The following is an 18169-nucleotide window of genomic DNA, read 5'->3' on the forward strand; positions in this document are numbered from 1 at the left end:
ATAGCTCTGCCAGGCAGGATCATGCACAGAGAAAACAGTAAAGGTCAGCATCTTATTGTTCCTTATCCATGTTTTTATGGTGTTCATATTGCCTTTCTAGTCTTTCCCAAATTAGCTGGTTTAATTTCCTCAGTATTCTTTGCAGCTTTACTAACCAATGTCATCAAGTAATTATACTTATTTGACAAGGGCTAATGCTTCTTCTCCTAGGTCAATCTATGTTTTGACTTAATCCTGCTGGGGATAAAAAGTTTTCATCCAGTTTGATGTTTGCAATGGTGGAAATGCTGGGTTCTGTTGCAGACTAATAGAGGATGCCTCTTTCTATTCAGTGCTGGTTTAGCTAAAGAGCTATGCCACCAGAACAATTGTGTCCAATGTGCAAGCATAAAATTATTTTTATAGTAGGACCAGTGAGAAGCCTGATGTTGTAATATCTAGTACTTACAGATGAATGAGTTTATGCTATTCACTAAACTATAGTGTACTTTGGGCCTTTATCTGCTGTACAGAAAGTTTGCAGGACGAGATCAAGTGAAGAGTACTGGCTGCCATGGGGCCTTCAGCACTGACAAGGCAGAAGGTGCTGCTGTGTTAACTCTGTAATTATGTGTTTATTTTAGAAAAGTATAGTCTACTCCTTAGACTTAATATGCCTTTGTCAATTCCCTCTTAATATTTACCCACGACTTTAGCCTCTTGAGTTAAATCTTGGGTAAACACAGGGATTTTCAGAGACCGGTGAGTAGAGAAATATCTACTTGGTCATATCAGAACATATAGAAATCTTGCTTTTACTAGCATCCTATCTAGATAGAGAGAAACTTTAAAAAATATTATCTTTTACTCCTTCCCCAAGGAAAATTAGTGCTATATGAAATTAAAATAGACAGGATGTAGTTATGCCTATTTAAAGAAAACATTTTTACAGTTAGAAAAATATGCCCATGTTATGAAGGTATAATTTCTTAAGTTTGCATTCACTCATGAGGGAGTGAGTTAGGTGGATCAGCACCTTATCCAAGAAGGGATTGAAGAATGAATGAAATTAAATTCATATTGGAGTAGTAGCCTCTATTATAACTGGTTCAACTTTCTATAAAAATATTCAAGAAGATATATGCCAAAAAGAAGTCACTGCCACTAAAAATTTGTTTTTATAGTCAAGCTAGTCTTGATTCCTGTAGAGAATTCTACTAATGAGATGTTTGGTGGAGCTAGAATGAACAATTTCAACAGGTGATTCCCTTTTGCTGTGGCCAAACAGAGGGAAGACCTTTAATCATTTGGCTGCTATCTTTCCCCTGCTTCAGAAACATGCAAACGCTAATCAGAAAAGTGAACAAGAATTACTATACATGTAAGTACTTTTGTGAAGCATTATTTTTAATGAAGACATCTTTTGCATATGCATGTGAAGAATGCAAATAGTGGTTACTCAAATAAATGGTCATATATTAGTTTTCTGTGGCTGCTGTAATAAATTAACACAAACTTTGAGGTTCAAAATGACATAGATTTATTATTTTACAGTTTGGGAGATCAGAAGTCTGAAATGGATGGATATTAGTGGGCTAAGATGTTAGTCAGGCTGAATTCTTTTCTGAGGTCTCTAAGGGAAAATGTGTTTCCTTGTCCTTCCTACCTTCCAGAAGCTGCCTGCATTCCTTAGCTTGTGGCCCCCTTTCATCTTCAACGTCAGCAATGGCAGGTCAACTCTTTTTCCTATTGCATTGCTCTGACTCTTCTACTTCTGTTTTTGAGATTTAATGACCCTCGTGATTACATTGGTCCCACCCCGGTACTGGAGGATAATCTCCCTGTTTTAAGGTCAGACGATTAGCAACCTTAATTCCATCTGCTACCTTAATTTTCCTTTGCCATGTAATCTAACACATTCACCGATTTTAGGGAGTAGGATGTAGACACCTTTGGAAGGCCATTGTCCTGCTTACTAAATAGGGCAGTAGTATTTTTGGAAATATATTTGTCAGGATCTGTCACAGTTAAAGCATCATATCTATGCTGAAACTACGAGGGCCTCGGGGATTGTTGTTTTTCATAACACAGATGCAGGTAGTGATACAAGAAGAGTCTATGCCAATCCCAACAGGTATGCTAGGTGGAAAACCTGCTAGAGGATGGAAATTAGGATATAAGTTTTGTAAACCAATATATCATTTAGCTGTAAGAGATTTATGTTTAAGTGACCCATAAAGACAATCTTCATCTCTTTCTTGGCAAACACTGTCTCTTTCATGATAAACTAAAATAAAAAGAAATCATTATGGACAAGGAAAAGGGAACAGTATCTCAGAGACTCAGAGTAAATGTTGACCTCCTAAGATGATATGTTGCAGAAATCTGAAGGGATTTTTAGAAATTTGTCATCCTCAACAGCATCAGGAAACAGAAAGTGAAGTGAGAGAATAAGTTTAGATTATAAAAAGTAGGATTATTTGGAAAAGGAGATGGATTAGTCAAGAAAATATTGTAAAGAGACCAGAATGTCATAACACAATTGAAGTCTGTGTTGGAAGCTGAAAATAAATCACTGTTTAAAAAAAACTCACGGCCAGGTGTGGTACCTCAAGCCTATAATCTCAGCACTTTGGGAGACAATGCAGGCAGATTGCTCAAGCCCAGGAGTTTGAGACCAGCCTGGGCAACATGTAAACCTGTCACTTCAAAAAATGCAAAAATTAGCCAGGTGTGGTAGCACACACCTGCAGTCCCAGCTACTTGGGAGGCTGAGGTGGGTAGATCACCTGAGCCTGGGGAGGTGGAGGCTGCCGTGAGCTGTGGCTGTGCCATTGCACTCCAGCCTGGATGACAGAGACCCTGTCTCAAGAAAAAAAAAAGAAGAAGAAGAAAAAATCAAAAGGGGGAAAAAATTGATAATTTCTGTTGAAATGAACAGGTGCAATAAAAATTAAAATAACAAAAGAGAGGATTAAAAATATAGAAAATAGACATCATAGACTTGAACACCCAGAACCAAAGTAAGAATCACAGATGTTCTTGAGGCAGAAGCAATTAGAACACAAATAGTAGTGAAAGATTAATAAAAGCTCTTCGGAGCACAACGAAGAAACAAAAAACAAACCCAATACCAAAAAACAAAAATTGAAGGGACTTTCCATACTCCAGGCAACATTAATGAAAAGGGTTTTATATCATTTCAACTTGGTAATTTTTTAAAGAATAAAGTAAAAAAAATCCTTCACACACGTAGGCAAACAAAACAGTTAGCTTTATAAAGGAGCAAAAAATCAGATTTTTTTTCGGCCACACTATATGGTACAAAATATTGCTATAAAATCTACAAAATTTGCTTAGAACAGTTAGGACTCTGGATGAACTGTAGCAAGCTGTGCATAAACAGTCTCTCTAGGAGATTCTTATACATACTAACATTTAGGAAACACTGCCCAGGTAACTGAGAGAGAAATTGAAGTTAAGAATTCAGTAACAGAGACTTCACAGATGCTGCTGCCACTGGGAGCCCCGTATTACCAGCTATGTTCAACCCCACTGTGTTCTTCAACATTGCTGTCAATAGTGAGCCCTTGGGCTGCGTCTCCTTCGAGCTGTTTGCAGACAAGCTTCCAAAGACAGCAGAAAACTTTCATGCTCTGAGCACTGGAGAAAAAGGATTTGGTTATGAGGGTTACTGCTTTCACAGAATTATTCCAAGGTTTGTATGTCAGGGTGGTGACTTCACATGCCATATGGCACTCGTGACAAGTTCATCTACAGGGAGAAATTTGATGAGGAGAACTTCATCCTGAAGCATACAGGTCCTGGCATCCTGTCCATGGCAAATGCTGGACCCAACACAAATGGTTCCCAGTTTTTCATGTGCCCTGCCAAGACCAAGTGGTTGGATGGCAAGCAAGTGGTCTTTGGCAAGATGAAAGAAGGCATGAATATTGTGGAGGCCATGGAGCACTTTGGGTCCAGGAATGGCAAGACCAGCAAGAAGATCACCATTGCTGACTGTGGACAGCTCTAGTAAGTTTGACTTGTGTTTTCTCTTAACCACCAGACCATTTCTTCTGTTGCTCAGGGGAGCACCCCTCCACCCCATTTGCTCGCAGTATCCTAGAATCTTTGTGCCCTCACTGCAGTTCCCTTTGGGTTCCATGTTTTCCTTGTTCCCTTCCATGCCTAGCTGGATTGCAGAGTTAAGTTTATGATTATGAAATAAAAATTAAACAACAACCACAACAACAACAAAAGAATTCAGTAACAGAGAAGTGGCTGATTGTTAATAATTAAACCAAGTTAACAAAAAGTGAGATTTAAGTGATTGTAACTTTAATTATAATACTGAATGCAAATGTAAAACTATGCTTTTGAAAGAGAAAATATGTCACACAAAATAATGCTTTAATAAGCATTAAATATTTAATACCTTAATATTTAACACTAAGCAATAAGAAACCCAGGATCATATTTACAAGGTCCAGAAATAAATTTGTGACAAATTCTCATTTTTCTAGGGGTAGACTCAAATATTCTAAATATTTGAAAGTTTTAAAATGTATTCATTCAACAAATATTAATATTCTTTTTGATGTACCAGGTGCCACTATTAGAAACAAAAGTAGGATGCATGACTTCCAAACCAATGGAGAGAGAAAAGAATGTGCAGCCTGATCTAAATCACCAAGTACTGTTGTCCCTTGGTATCTGTGAAGGATTGCTTCCAGATACCAAAATTTGTGGCTGCTCAAGTCCCTGGAATAAAATGGCATAATATTTGCATGTAACCTACAGACTACTTTAAATTATCTCTAGACTACTTATAATACCTAATGCAGTGTAAATGCTATATAAATAGTTGTATTGTTTAGGGAATAATGATAATAAAATGTCTGTACATATTCAGTATAGATGCCATTTTTTTTTTCCTGAGTGTATTAGTCCTTTTTACTGCTGCTGATAAAGACATACCTGAGACTGGGCAATTTACAAACAAAGAGGTTTATTGGAGTTACAGTTCCACGTGGCTGGGGATGCCTCACAATCATGGCAGAAGGTGAAAGGCAAGGAGGAGCAAGTCACATATTATGTGGATGGGAGCAGGCAAAAAGAGAGAGCTTGTGCAGGGAAACTCCTGTTTTTAAAACCATCAGATCTTGTGAAACTTATTCACTATCAAGAGAACAGCATGGGAAAGACCCGCCCCAATGATTCAATTATCTTCCGCCAAGTCCCTCCCACAACACAAGGGAATTATGGGAGCTACAAGATGAGATTTGGGTGGGGACACAGAGCCAAACCATATCACTGAGCATTTTCAATCCATGGTTGCTTGAATCCACAGATGTGGAACCCACAGACAAGGAGGGCCAATAGTATATAAAACAAAGAAAAAACAGTAAAGCATAAACTACACAAAGCATGAAATAAGATTACAGTGTTACAAACATATCATTTATGCAATAAAAATAAATAGTGTAAAGTCCCCCAGTGGAATAAAAATTAGATAATTTGACCATGGCCAGACACAGGGGCTTACACCTGTAATCCCAGCACTTTGGGAGGCTGAGGTGGGTGGATCACCTGGGGCCAGGAGTTTGAGACCAGCCTGGCCAATATGGAGAAACCCCATCTCTACTAAAAATACAAAAATTAGCCTGGCCTTGTGGTGAGTGCCTGCAATCCCAGCTACTCAAGAGGCTGAGGCGGGAGAATCACTTGAACCCAGGAGGTGGAGGGTGCAGTGAGCTGAGATTGCGCCATTGCATTCCAGCCGGGGCAGTAAGAGCGAAACTCTATCTTAAAAAAAAAAACAAAAAAAACCATAATTTGACCAAATAGTCTATCTGAATATTGATGTTCAGCAAGGGGATATTATATGTTTGTAAAAAGCCATTTTCTTAGTATTATCATCCTTTGGTTAAGTCTTGCCACTGCCATATATTACTTGAATGACCTTGGGAAATGCATCTAACCTATCTGGCTTTGAATTTCCTTATGCATAACATAGGAATGACATTTCCCCTGCACCTGATATGTTGAAAAGAGCAAATATAAATGTGAAAGCATTGTGTAAAGCTGAATCTCATTGTAAAATGTTTATTAAATTAGTCTATTAAAATACAACCACTGTATATTTCAGCTAAAAAGCAAAATCTAACTGTAGGGTACTGAGAAGAAACATACCTAAAACAAAGTAACTCATTAGATTAAAAAAGAAAGAACAACAGAATGGACAAGATTTATTAGGCAGAAGTGAAATAAAAAAAAAGTAATCTTGGCAATATTTAGATGAAATAGAATCAAAGGCTATAAAAATATTAAATGCAATCAAGAAGGTTATATTTTCTTTAAGATAGACTTCACAATGAAGATAAGGCAGTTCTGAATTTTTATTGACATGGTAACAGCCTCAAAATACATGAAACAAAGGCTGTTAGAAATACAAGGAAAAATTGATGGAAGTAGAATTGTTGTGTGACACTTTAATACACTTCTATTGATCTTTCATGGGTCAAATAAACACAGAATTGATAGAGTATTTTAATAATCTAACAAAGCTGATTTAATAAATATTTATTGAATTTTGTTCTCTAGAAATAAGCAATACACTTTTTTAAGGAGCCATGAAGCATTTAGAAAAAAATTGATCATATGTTATATCTCAAAGAAAATATATTAAATTATGAAATATAAAGTGTTAACAGGCTCCATGCTCTGCCTACACTGAAATAGAACTAGACATTAATAGCAAAAGTTTAAATGCAAAAATCAGTAGCTTGGAAAAGAGAAATAATGATAACAAAAACCAAATTTTTTTCTAAAAACTCCAGATTCAAATAGGCAGGGAAACTATATAATAAACTGTTAGGAGAGTAAGAACTCTATGTATCAATATTTTAAATGGCTAAAGCTGTATTTAGCAGAAAATTAATAGCTCTGAGAACTTTCATTATTAAAGGAGAGTAACAAAATCAATCTGTAGAAAATAAAACTAATGAATTAATAAATAGAGACTCCTTTTTTTTCTGTTAAATAAGACCAACAAGCAAATAATATTTATTTAATGAGCTAGAAATAGGAGGAGCTTACACAGCATAATACAAGATATCTACTGGAAACCTGTAGCAAGGTATGTTGTTTAATGTTAACGTTGTAAATATTACTTTTACTGCCACAAATGAGATGAGTGCTTGTGATTTTTGTAAAAGTTAAATCCCAAAGAACAATTTCTGCTTCCCGTGTAGTCTGTAAACCCTCACAAAACACAAACAACAGCAACAACAAAACTCTCTGAGGGAGCTGAAGAATGAACAAAGGCAGCAAGATTCTGGAAGGGGGTTGAAGACACCTGGAAGTAGTATAGGTTAAATTTCTTATGACTATTATCCTGAGGTCAAGCCACAGGTAGGGCCACACAGAGTGGCTGAAACTCCTGTAGGAAGCTCAGTCTTTCTGGCCTTATGAACCAGAGGACAGAGTTTGGAGCAACCCCAGCTACTGGAAAGTGAGGGAGGAATGTCATTAAAAAGAGGGCCAGAAAAGGAGCATTACAAATTTTTGGTGTAAATTCTGCTCAAATCTCTGGCTGACCTTTGGAATATACATACACAGGCAGACCAAAGCAGTCAGTGAATTTGATAATATCAATATAGATTTTCTCTATGAAGATCAGAGATTCCCAAAATTGGTGAGAGATAAATGTACATGTTCAAGATGCTGAGGTACATTGTAATCAAATTGCTGAAAACCCAAGACACTATCTTGAAAATAGCCGGAGAAAAACAACACAGCATATACATGAAATTGCACTGCTAAATACTGCCAACCTACCTTCAAAAACTATGAAAGCAAGAAGACAATGAAACAATATCTTCAATGTGCTGAAAGGAGATGCGACTATCCAATCCAGAAGTCCATATCCAAAGATACTCATACTTCAGGAACGGAGTCAAAATGAAGTTGCATTCAGATAAACAAAAACAGAATATTTATTGCCAGCAGACCAACTTACACTGTAAAAAATGCTTTGTTCTTTGGGATGACAAGAAAAAATAGATGAAAACTCAAATCTTTATGTAGAAATAAAGAAAGAAATCATAAATAGTAAGATAAATATAAAAATCCATTTTTTCCTCCTAATGTTTTAAGAATATGTACGTTTGTTTAAGTAAAAACTATAGCATCATTTTTATGGGATTTATAATACAGGTAGATGTAATTTCAATGACAACTTGAATTTAGAGGGAGTTTGTAAATAGATCTATACATGTGTGAGGTTTCCATATTGTATGTAAATAGTATAATAGTAATTCTAGGTAGACTGTAAAAAGAGAAGTTGGATTGAATTCCTGGTAATATGTGTTTAAATGGAAGGAATACTCGTTCTTAGAATGAAGAGAAGTGTGCAGAATGGAACTTTGCAACCCCTTACTGGCCCATATGTCACGAGGTGGAGATGTCACCATTTTCTATATGGCTCCAGATCAAGCAATCTCTTGACAGAAAGCAAGCTGGCTTCGAGTAACCTTCAAACTGAGTGTACCAGGACAATCCAGAAGACATAACATGGTTGCTTTCTTTCTCCTGTCCATTTTAATATCTTAAGTACCAGCAGATAGAATGTCCAGGAAAAAGAAAGAGGATGACATTGTAGGGGAGGCCAAATTTTCTCTCTTAGGGTTTTTTAGCTGGGCCTGAGGATTGAATTGACATAAGACAGATCAGCAGGAGAAAAGCATACAAATTTAATTCATTCAAGTTTTATGTGAGCACAAGAGCCCTCTTAAGGAAATGAAACCCAAGACAGAGTTAAAAGTTGAACACCTGTGTACTGAATTGGGAAAGGAATAGAAAATTGTGAGTATGTGACAAAGCCAACAGGCTTGGGCTAGGGAGGTTAATTAGGTAGAGAAGTAACTAGGAAGATAAGCGTTACTTTAATAAGGTGTGTTTGTTCAGATTTCTCTCAGCATCAACTTCTTGTCCTTGATGATAAGAATGCTACTTTCCCTCTGGCATAGGGAGGACAACTTATCTCCTGTTTCTAAGGAAAAGAAGAAAGCTCAGAGTATATTTCTTGTATCTGCTGTTTTTCCAAGTGTCTTTAAGCTCAAAATAGTCAATATACTAGAGCAACATATTTTGGAGTATTGTGTTTTGAACTCCTTCAATCTTTAGCATTTCTCTTCTGTCATTCTTCAGGCTCTTGAGCACTTTTGAGAAACTAATATGAATGGGAAAGATGTAATATTTACTCCCAGAAAGGTTGCATCGGTGATCTAGTTTGTGAACTAGACTCAGGAAACTGGGTATTGGAAAGGAAGTCATGGATGTGCAATGGAATTTGTAAAGGGGTGGCTCAGCCCTTGAATACTCTCTTTGGAAGAGACCCTGGCACGGAGAGAACAGAGTATTAACCTCACTCTGAGGTTGGGAAGACTAAGGGAATCTGAGGTGTGAGGAGGGATGGAGACGACAGGTCACACAATGTGATGGAAAACCGCACATGGAGTGGATAGAACATGAACTCTGGAGTCTGGAACTCCTATATCTGGACTTGACACCATATTCTGCTATGTGGCCTTCCGTGAGTGTGCCAAGTTGAATATTGGCTCTGCAAACGTATCCATATCAAATTTCTAGAGCTTGTGAATGTGACCTTGTTTGCAAAAAAATGGTCCTTGCAGATATGATTAAATTGAGGATCTTGAGATGAGGAAATCATCCTGGATTATTTTGGGAGCCCTAAATGCTATTACAAGAGTCCCATCAACTACCAGAAGCTGAAAGCGGCAAGGAACGGTATCTCTCCTAGAGCCTCTGGAGGGATCTTTGCTCTTAAACATCTTAATTTTGGGCTTCTGCCCCCAGAGCTGTGAGAGCCAAAAAGTTTGGGGTTATTTTTTATTGCAGCCACAGGGAAGAAGATAATAAAGCCAGCTACTGACCTCTCTGAATCTCAGTGCCCTCATCTGTAAGACGGAATCAACTAGCTACTTTATAGCATTTTTCCAGGATTAAATGAGACATGTAAAATAGAAAACAAACAAACAAGCAAACAAAGAAAAGATAAGGAACATGCTGAGAAAAAAATATAGACACCCGTTGTTTGATGTTACTAATTGATTCCTGTTGATCACATGTTTTACCCAAAAATGATTTCCTTGAGACAGTTTGCCATTACTTAAATGGGAAAAAATGTGTTATATGTCAAACCAACCCCCTAGTGAATTTCTTGAAGTGTAAGTAAAACACAGTAAAATAACCGTAGTAGAACAATAACGTCACACTGAGACTTAAAATGCAGGCATACCTATATCTCAGAGATATTGCATGTTCACTTCCAGACCATCACAATAAAGTGAATATTGCAATAAAACAAGGCACACAAACTTGTTTGTTTCCCAGTGAATATAAAAGTTATGTTTACAGTATATAGTAGTCTAGTATGCAATAGCATTATAAAAAAAGTTAATTAAAAAAAATTTTTTTTGCTAAAAATACTGGTGATCATTTGAGCCTTCAGTAAGTCATAATCTTTTTGCTGGTGGAGGGTCTTGCCTTGATATTTATGGCTGCTGACTGATCAGACTGGTTGTTGTTGAGGGCAGAGGTGGCTGTGGCAATTTCTTAAAGTAAGAAAACAGTAAAGTTTTCAACATCAGTGGCTTCTTGCTTTCACGAATGACTTCTCTGTTGCATACAGCACTGTTGGCCAGCATTTTACCCACAATAAAACTCCTTTCAAAATGAGTGAATCCTCTCCAACCTTTCTTTATCAACTAAGTTTACGTAATATTCTAAAGTTTTGTTGTCATTTCAACAATGTTCATAACATCTTCAGGAGTAGATTTTATCTCAAGAAATCATTTTCTTTGCTTACCCATAAGAAGCAACTCCTCACTCATTCAAGTTTTATTGTGAAATTACAGTAATTCAAATCATATCTTCAAGCTCTACTTCTGATTCTAGTTGTTGCTATTTCTTCCACATCTTTAGCTCCTTCCTCCACTGAAGTCTTGAACCCCTCAAAGTCATCCGTGAGAGTTGGAATCAACTTCTCCCAAACACCTTTTCATGTTAATATTTTGTTGTCCTCCCATAAATCATGAATGTTCTCAATGACATCCAGAATGGTGAATCCTTTCCAGAAGGTTTTCATTTTACTTTGCCCAGATCAATCCGATAAATCACTACGTATAGTCTTACAAATGTATTTCTTAAATAATGAGACTTGAAAGTCAAAATTTCTCCTTCACAGAATGGATGCTGTGTTGGCAGGCATGAAAATAACATTCATTTCCTTTTACATCTCCATCAGAGCTCTTGGGTGACCAGGTACATTTTCAGTGAGCAGTAATATTTTGAAAGGAATCTTTTTTTCTGAGCAATAGGTCTCAAGAGAGGGCTTAAAATATTCAGTAAACCATACTATAAACAGATGTACTGTCATCCAGGCTTTCTTGTTTCTTTTCAGAGAACATGAAGAGTTGGTGTAGTATCATTCTTAAGGGCCTTAGCATTTTCAGAATGGTCAATGAGCATTGGCTTCAACTTAAAGTCACCAGCTGCGTTAGCAGCTAACAAAAGAATCACTTGTTCTTTGAAGCTTTGAAGCCAGGTATTGACTTCTCCTCTCTAGCTAGGAAAGTCCTAGATGGCATCTTCTTCCAACAGAGGGCTGTTTCTTCTCTCTTGAAAATCTGCTTTTGGCCAGGCATGGTGGCTTACCCCTGTAATTCCAGCATTTTGGGAGGCCGAGGCAGGCAAATAATGAGGTCAGGAGTTCGAGACCAGCCTAGCCAATGTGATTTTGTATGCCAAAATATGAATATTAATAGCTTTTATGAGAAGTGTCTTTGAAGGAAAATATGGTGAATTTGTATCTGGTTCAGGTCTTCTTTTAATAACCAGAAAACAAGGTTAAAACAAGCATAAGGCAGTTTTATCTGTTTGAATGATATAAATTGGTTGTTAAAAATAAAAATAAAATGAAAATGAAAACCAAGAAAACAATACCAAGGATAAGTTAAACAAAAAGTTGGTTTTTTGAAAAGTTGAACAAAATTGATAAGCCTCTGGCTATACTAACCAAGAAAAGATCCAAATAAAAGTCAGAAATGAAAAAGAAGACATTACAAATGATACCATAAGAATACAAAGATGATCAGAGACTACTATGAAGAAGTATACACTCAATCTAGATAATGTAGAGGAAATTGACAAATTCTTGGAAACATATGACATCCCAAGATTGAACCAGGAAGAAATAGAAATCTTAAACAGACCAATAATGAATAGTAAGATTGAATCAATAATTTTAAAACCTTCCCCCTAAAATGCCCAGGACTGGATGGCTTCATAGCCAAATTCTACAAAATGTGCAAAGAAGAACTGATACTCATCCTACTGAAACTCTTCCAAAAAATCAAGATGATTAAATAAAGAAAATGTGCTCTGTGTGTGTATATAAGTGTATACATATGTATATATATATACGCACATACACATATACATATGTATACACATCTATACACACACACCACATGTATATACATATACACATATATACATACAGCACATTTTATTTATGTATATGTGTGTGTGTATATATGTATATATAATAGAATTCTATTCAGCCACAGAAAATGAATGAAAACATGTCTTTTACAGCAATGTGGGTGGAATAGGAGGCCATTATCTTAAGTGAAAAAACTCAGAAACACAGTGAAATACCACACGTCCTCACAAGTGGGAGCTAAATAATGTGTATATGTAGACATAGAGTGTAGAATAATAGCCACGGGAGACTCAGAATGGTGATAGGGTGGGAGGGGAGTGAGGTAGTACAATGTACACTATTTAGGTGTTGATTACATTAAAAGCCCAGACTTCACCACTGTGCAGTATATCCATATAACAAAACTGCACTTGTACCCCTTTAATTTACATAATTAAAAAATTGGCTGGGCACAGTGGCTCACGCCTGTAATCCAAACACATTGGGAGGCCAAGGCGGGCAGATCAATTGAGCCTAGGAGTTGGAGACCAGCCTGGGCAACATGGCAAACCACCATCTCTACCAAAAAAATACAAAAATTAGCTGGGCATGGTGCCACATGCCTGTAATCCCAGCTACTATGGAGGCTCAGGTGAGAGGATCCCTTGAACCCAGGAGGCAGAAGTTGTAGTGAGCCAAGATGGGGCCACAGCACCCCAGCCTAGGTGACATAATGAGACCCTGTCTCGAAAACAACAACAAGCACAAAAAATTATGCTCACTGTAAGAAAAAATAATAATTTTAAAAAAATGGGTTCTTGTGGTGAAACATGATGGCACCTCCTGGTTCCTTCTTGCATTTGAAGATTATAGATGAGAATTTTCAGGGAATGGTCAAGATCAAAACCTATTTGGTCTCTCAAGATTGTCCAGGAGAGGCTGTAGGCCTCTTCCTATCTTACCTGGCATGTACATACTAACTGCAGGTAGTAACTGTATGAAGTTGTTGGGTAACTCATTTTTGGTTGTGTTCTCTAGGTGACACATTAGGCATTTTTGTCTACTTTTAAGTCCTCCATTCTCACCTCTGGTAGACTGTAATCGTCATAATGAGAGAGACTACTTCTAACTTGTCCACCTTTGTACCCTAATTTAATGAAAACATGTTGAACAAATAAAGAATAAACCTAGTGGTGGTCCCAATCATCCGCCTGTCCCTCCAACCATCATCCTTTCCAGATTGCAGCCTTCTATATCAGAAGTGTCAGCCTTTGTTTTCTTGCTCTGGGAAGTGATGATTTAAGTTCCACACCACCAAAGGATTGTCAAATACACACAACAAAAATAAACTTGAGCTAAAATTGTGATCTAATATGCAGAGGGATTGAAAAAGCTAAGAAAACAAATTATACCACTTTGGCCATGCAGATACAGGAACCATTTGGAAACATCTCAGCAACCTGAAAGGGAGCATCTGATGCCTTGAATTGCCATGTCCCTCAACTTTAGCTGCTATTCCCATTTGCTTCTCTTAAATGTATTTAGCTTGGGACAAGTTGGGAGCTACCTTCTCTTTTCTGAGGTGACCTTAGAAGAATGATATACGTAAGTTGCAGCTTGTTTGGATTGTTTATCTGTATTTAAAGGCTCTAGCCAGGCATTGTATTTTGCTGTTAAGATAAAATCAATAAATAAAAACTTAAAAAAGAACCAGACTAATCCTTGAACATTCCTAAACATATACTCTCTCCCGCTTTCGAAAAGGAACACTGCTTAATGTTTACTTATTGTAGTCTTCTGAGAATTTGATTTGCTGTGATTGCACCTTTATTCAAAAGTACAGAACCTAAAAATGGTACAAAGAAAGTTTCTTTCAAATCAGATGCATTTGCAAGCCAGTGTCATTAAAAAAAAGAATGCTGTTGGTATGCTGAGGTCAGAGTCTATCATAGAGACAGATGTGATTTATTGTAAAAGAGAGCAGACTACTGCTTAGGTATCAGGTGCAACCAATACATAATTACCACCAAGGAAGGGCTGGTTGTGATGACGGTATTGGAAGCTGGTGAGTCAGACCCATTACAATTTTCATGTAATCTCTAAACTTCCTTGTTAAATTATTTTCTACTCTTCATAACTTTTGGAAAGAGAGCATATGGGAGAACTTGAGCTTCCTCTTTCTCCTTCCTTTGGCCTCTTTTGTTCCTGGGCAGAGACATTAGCTAGAAGTCAGATATCTGAGAACATGGTAAGAGAAGTAAGAGCAGGAAGCCTCGGCAACTCACTTGATAATTATTTTTCGTCATTTAGTAGCAGGTGGTAGAATAAATAGGATCATTTGTAAAGTTCAAGTGTTGATGTTGGTAGTGGAGAGAGATACTAAAGCATTTTAGTTTTCAAGCGACAGCGAAGTAACTGGTATCATTCTTGACCTCATTTCATGAATAACTATAAAATTAGATAAAATGTATGCGGCGACTGTTTTCAGAAATTGGCTAACAGGCAATGTGGGGCTGTGACCCTTGAGACAAGGTAAACCCCTAAGGCAAGCCTTGCATTCACCTTGGCTTTCTGCCTAGGGGTGCATTCACTGGACTGGATAGTAAGGAGGTGGGGCCAAGCATTACATGCTTGTTTCAATGAACTGATAAGGCAGAGTTTGTACTTTGTTGCTGCTGAGGGGCTGGAATTAGCAGAGTAGGGTACTGAATAAGCGAGATGCATGAGGTAGGGCATGTGGAGGTAGTGTACATGGAGGTTTCTTTGCAGGTCATTGTCTGAAGGATTGACTATGCATAAGCAGGTCAAGACACCATGAGGCCGAGCAGAGAGGGTTCACTGTGGAACCAAGAGCCAAACAAAGACACTAGTGGTTGCCCAGAGATGGGAGAGGTTGGAATTCTTAGTCTGAGTGGGCAGATTTCCCTGAGAACCTGGGCATTCAGTTGAAACCATAGAAAGGCCAGCCTCAGGAGTGAGACCTATACACTACCATAAGGCTGTGTTCTACAACTAAGGACAAAATTGTAATAGACAAGTTCTAACAATGAAAGGTTCAAGAGAATATTTTAGAAATGTAATTTCCTGCCAGAAAAAAACTCAGTACCCTATAAGGAAGACAATATAATGCAGATTCCCTAAATGTGTCACCCTGTGTCTAGCATACAACAAAAAAATTACTGGATGTGTAAAGAGGCAGCTCCATTAATCAGAAAAAAGCAATAAATAGAAACAGACTTTGAAATAACTCAGACATTAGAATTAGAAAATGAAGAATTTAAAATAACTAGATAAGTATATTCAAGGACTTGACATAAAATGGGTGACATAAAATGAAGAGATGGGAAATCTCAGAGAAACAAATGTAAACTATAAAAAAGAAACAAATCTATATTATAGAACTGCAAATAATAATTTCCAAAATGAAAAGTTTACTGAGTGGCCTTTGCAACATATTAGAAACTACAGAAAAGATCAGTAAACTTTAAGACAGATCAGTAGAAATTGTCTGATCTGAAGAACAGGAGGAAAAAATAGAAAAAATATATAAATCTTCAGTGATCTGTGGGGCAAAAGCAAGAAGTCTAACATTTGTACAATTTGAGGTCCAGAAATGAGGATAGAGAGAATGAGGGAGGAAAAAAATAGTTTAAAAAAATGAACAAATTTTCCCAAATATAGTGAAAAAAATCGAACTACAGGTTGAAGATGTTTAGCAAACCAAAGCAGGATAAAAACAAAGAAAACCATACCTGGACGTATGACAGCCAACTGATAAAAATCCAAAAGTAAAGAAAAAAGCTGCTGAGGATGGGAAGAGGGGAGAGACATTACATATAGGAGAACAACAGTAAGAGTTATTTTAGACTCCTAAATAAAAACTATTCAAGCCAGAAGACAATAGAATGACATTTTTAAATTCTTTTTTTAAATTTAAATTTATTTTATTTTAAATTCTGGGATCCATGTGCAGGATGTGTAGCTTTGTTACATATGTAAACATTTGCCATGGTGGTTTGCTGCACCTATCAAACGGTCACCTAGGTATTAAGCCACACATGCATTAGCTATTTATCCTGATGCCCTCCCTTCCACCGCTGCCCCCCATCCCACCCCAGACAGGCCCCAGTGTGTGTTGTTTCCCTCCCTGTGGCCATGTGTTCTCATTGGTCAGCTCCCACTTATGAGTGAGAACATGCAGTGTTTGGTTTTCTGTTCCTGTGTTAGCTTGTTGAGGATGATCTCTTCCAGCTCTATTCATGCCCCTGCAAAGGACATGATCTAATTCCTTTTTATGGCTGCATAAACAAAACCTAAGGTTTAGATAAACAAAACCTAAGTTTTAGATAAAGAAAACCTAAGAAAATGTACTGCTAGTCAACCCGCATTATAAGAAATGCTAAAGCAAATTCTTCAGCCTAAAAGAACATGATAGCAAATGGAAACAGATTAACAGGAAGAAATGAGGAGCATAGAAATTGTAAATATATGGAATAACATATATATTTTTAAACCCTCTTTATTTTCTGTTAAACTCTTACGGGGTAACTTACGGGCATAATCTAGAAACCTGACCATGTGTTCCTTGAAGACACTGAGTGAGTGTACCCAATTTGGCAGCTTTTGTCAGAGCAAGGACCATCCTTCATTTTTAATTCCCTTCAGGTTCATGCCTACAGTGAAAAGTCAGTACATCTTGCTGGATGAATGAAGGTGGGCAATGTATTTATTCTATAAAATATTGTATTTTGTGGGCACACCTGTGAGAATATGGCACAGGTTGGACAGTTCTGCCTGGCTCTCAGCTATGTTAATTACCAACTAATTATGAGGTTGTTTTATTTTCAGAACCCCGTTAAGTCCATTTATTAATTAGAATAAGACTATAAATTCCCTCTGTTTAATCCAAATTTCACTATCTGACATCCCCCAAATCAGAAATGTTAACACTGGAACATTGCTTGCTTTCAAATTAAATAGGTAAGGTTTGAAGAGAATTTTGGAGTTTAAGAGGTTACATCTAATGTGTTCTAAATACTAGGACTTGTTTTTCTTCTGAGTATACCCCTACAAAGTACAAAGCCTTTGATAGCTCATTTTGTGTTTTCTGAAGTTCTAGTTCTCCTGGTCACATTCTCCAGCAAGGCCCTGTATATTAAGTGTAACAAGTAATAGAAAATCCTCTACATAGAACGTACTCAGAAAACTTGAGGAGCTTAAGCACTTGACTTCTGTTTGGAAACACAGTGGATATTTGTGTCGCTACTGTACATAAAGGAGGAGACACTGAGAAATAAAGAAGGCTATCCCAAGTCCCTAGTAAAACAGGATGAGGTTTTTAGGTTTGAGGAAAGTGCCTCATTCACTCCATTCCTGCCTCAGAATACTGAAAGGCATGTTTCTAGGCTGAGTTTTCTACTGTAGGAAATCCTATTTTTTACTTATCAAGAATGCATTAGAGTTGGAAGAATTGCAGCCTTCCTACACCATATGCTAACATTAATTCCAGCTGGATTAAAGCAATAAATAAATGTATAAAATCAATCATTAGAAACCCAGAATAGAAATGAGTATTTATCCCTACTGGAGTGAGAGAGGACTTCATAAACTTGAAGACAAAGAGAAAGATCATTTTTGAAAAGAGTAATAGATTTGACTCCATTAAAAATTAAAACTTCT

The 18169-nt window shown here is 37.0% G+C and overlaps 1 protein-coding gene and 1 pseudogene across 27 annotated transcripts in view; both read left to right on the forward strand.

Moving 5' to 3' along the window:
• FHIT (fragile histidine triad diadenosine triphosphatase) overlaps nt 1–18169 on the forward strand; it is a 1506756-nt gene that overhangs the window by 552322 nt on the left and 936265 nt on the right. The gene's annotated exons all lie outside the window — the stretch shown is intronic.
• LOC129058236 (peptidyl-prolyl cis-trans isomerase A-like) overlaps nt 1–18169 on the forward strand; it is a 29182-nt pseudogene continuing 11013 nt past the window's right edge.

The sequence above is a fragment of the Pongo abelii genome, chromosome 2, assembly GCF_028885655.2.
Source record: "Pongo abelii isolate AG06213 chromosome 2, NHGRI_mPonAbe1-v2.0_pri, whole genome shotgun sequence".
Lineage (NCBI taxonomy): Eukaryota > Metazoa > Chordata > Mammalia > Primates > Hominidae > Pongo > Pongo abelii.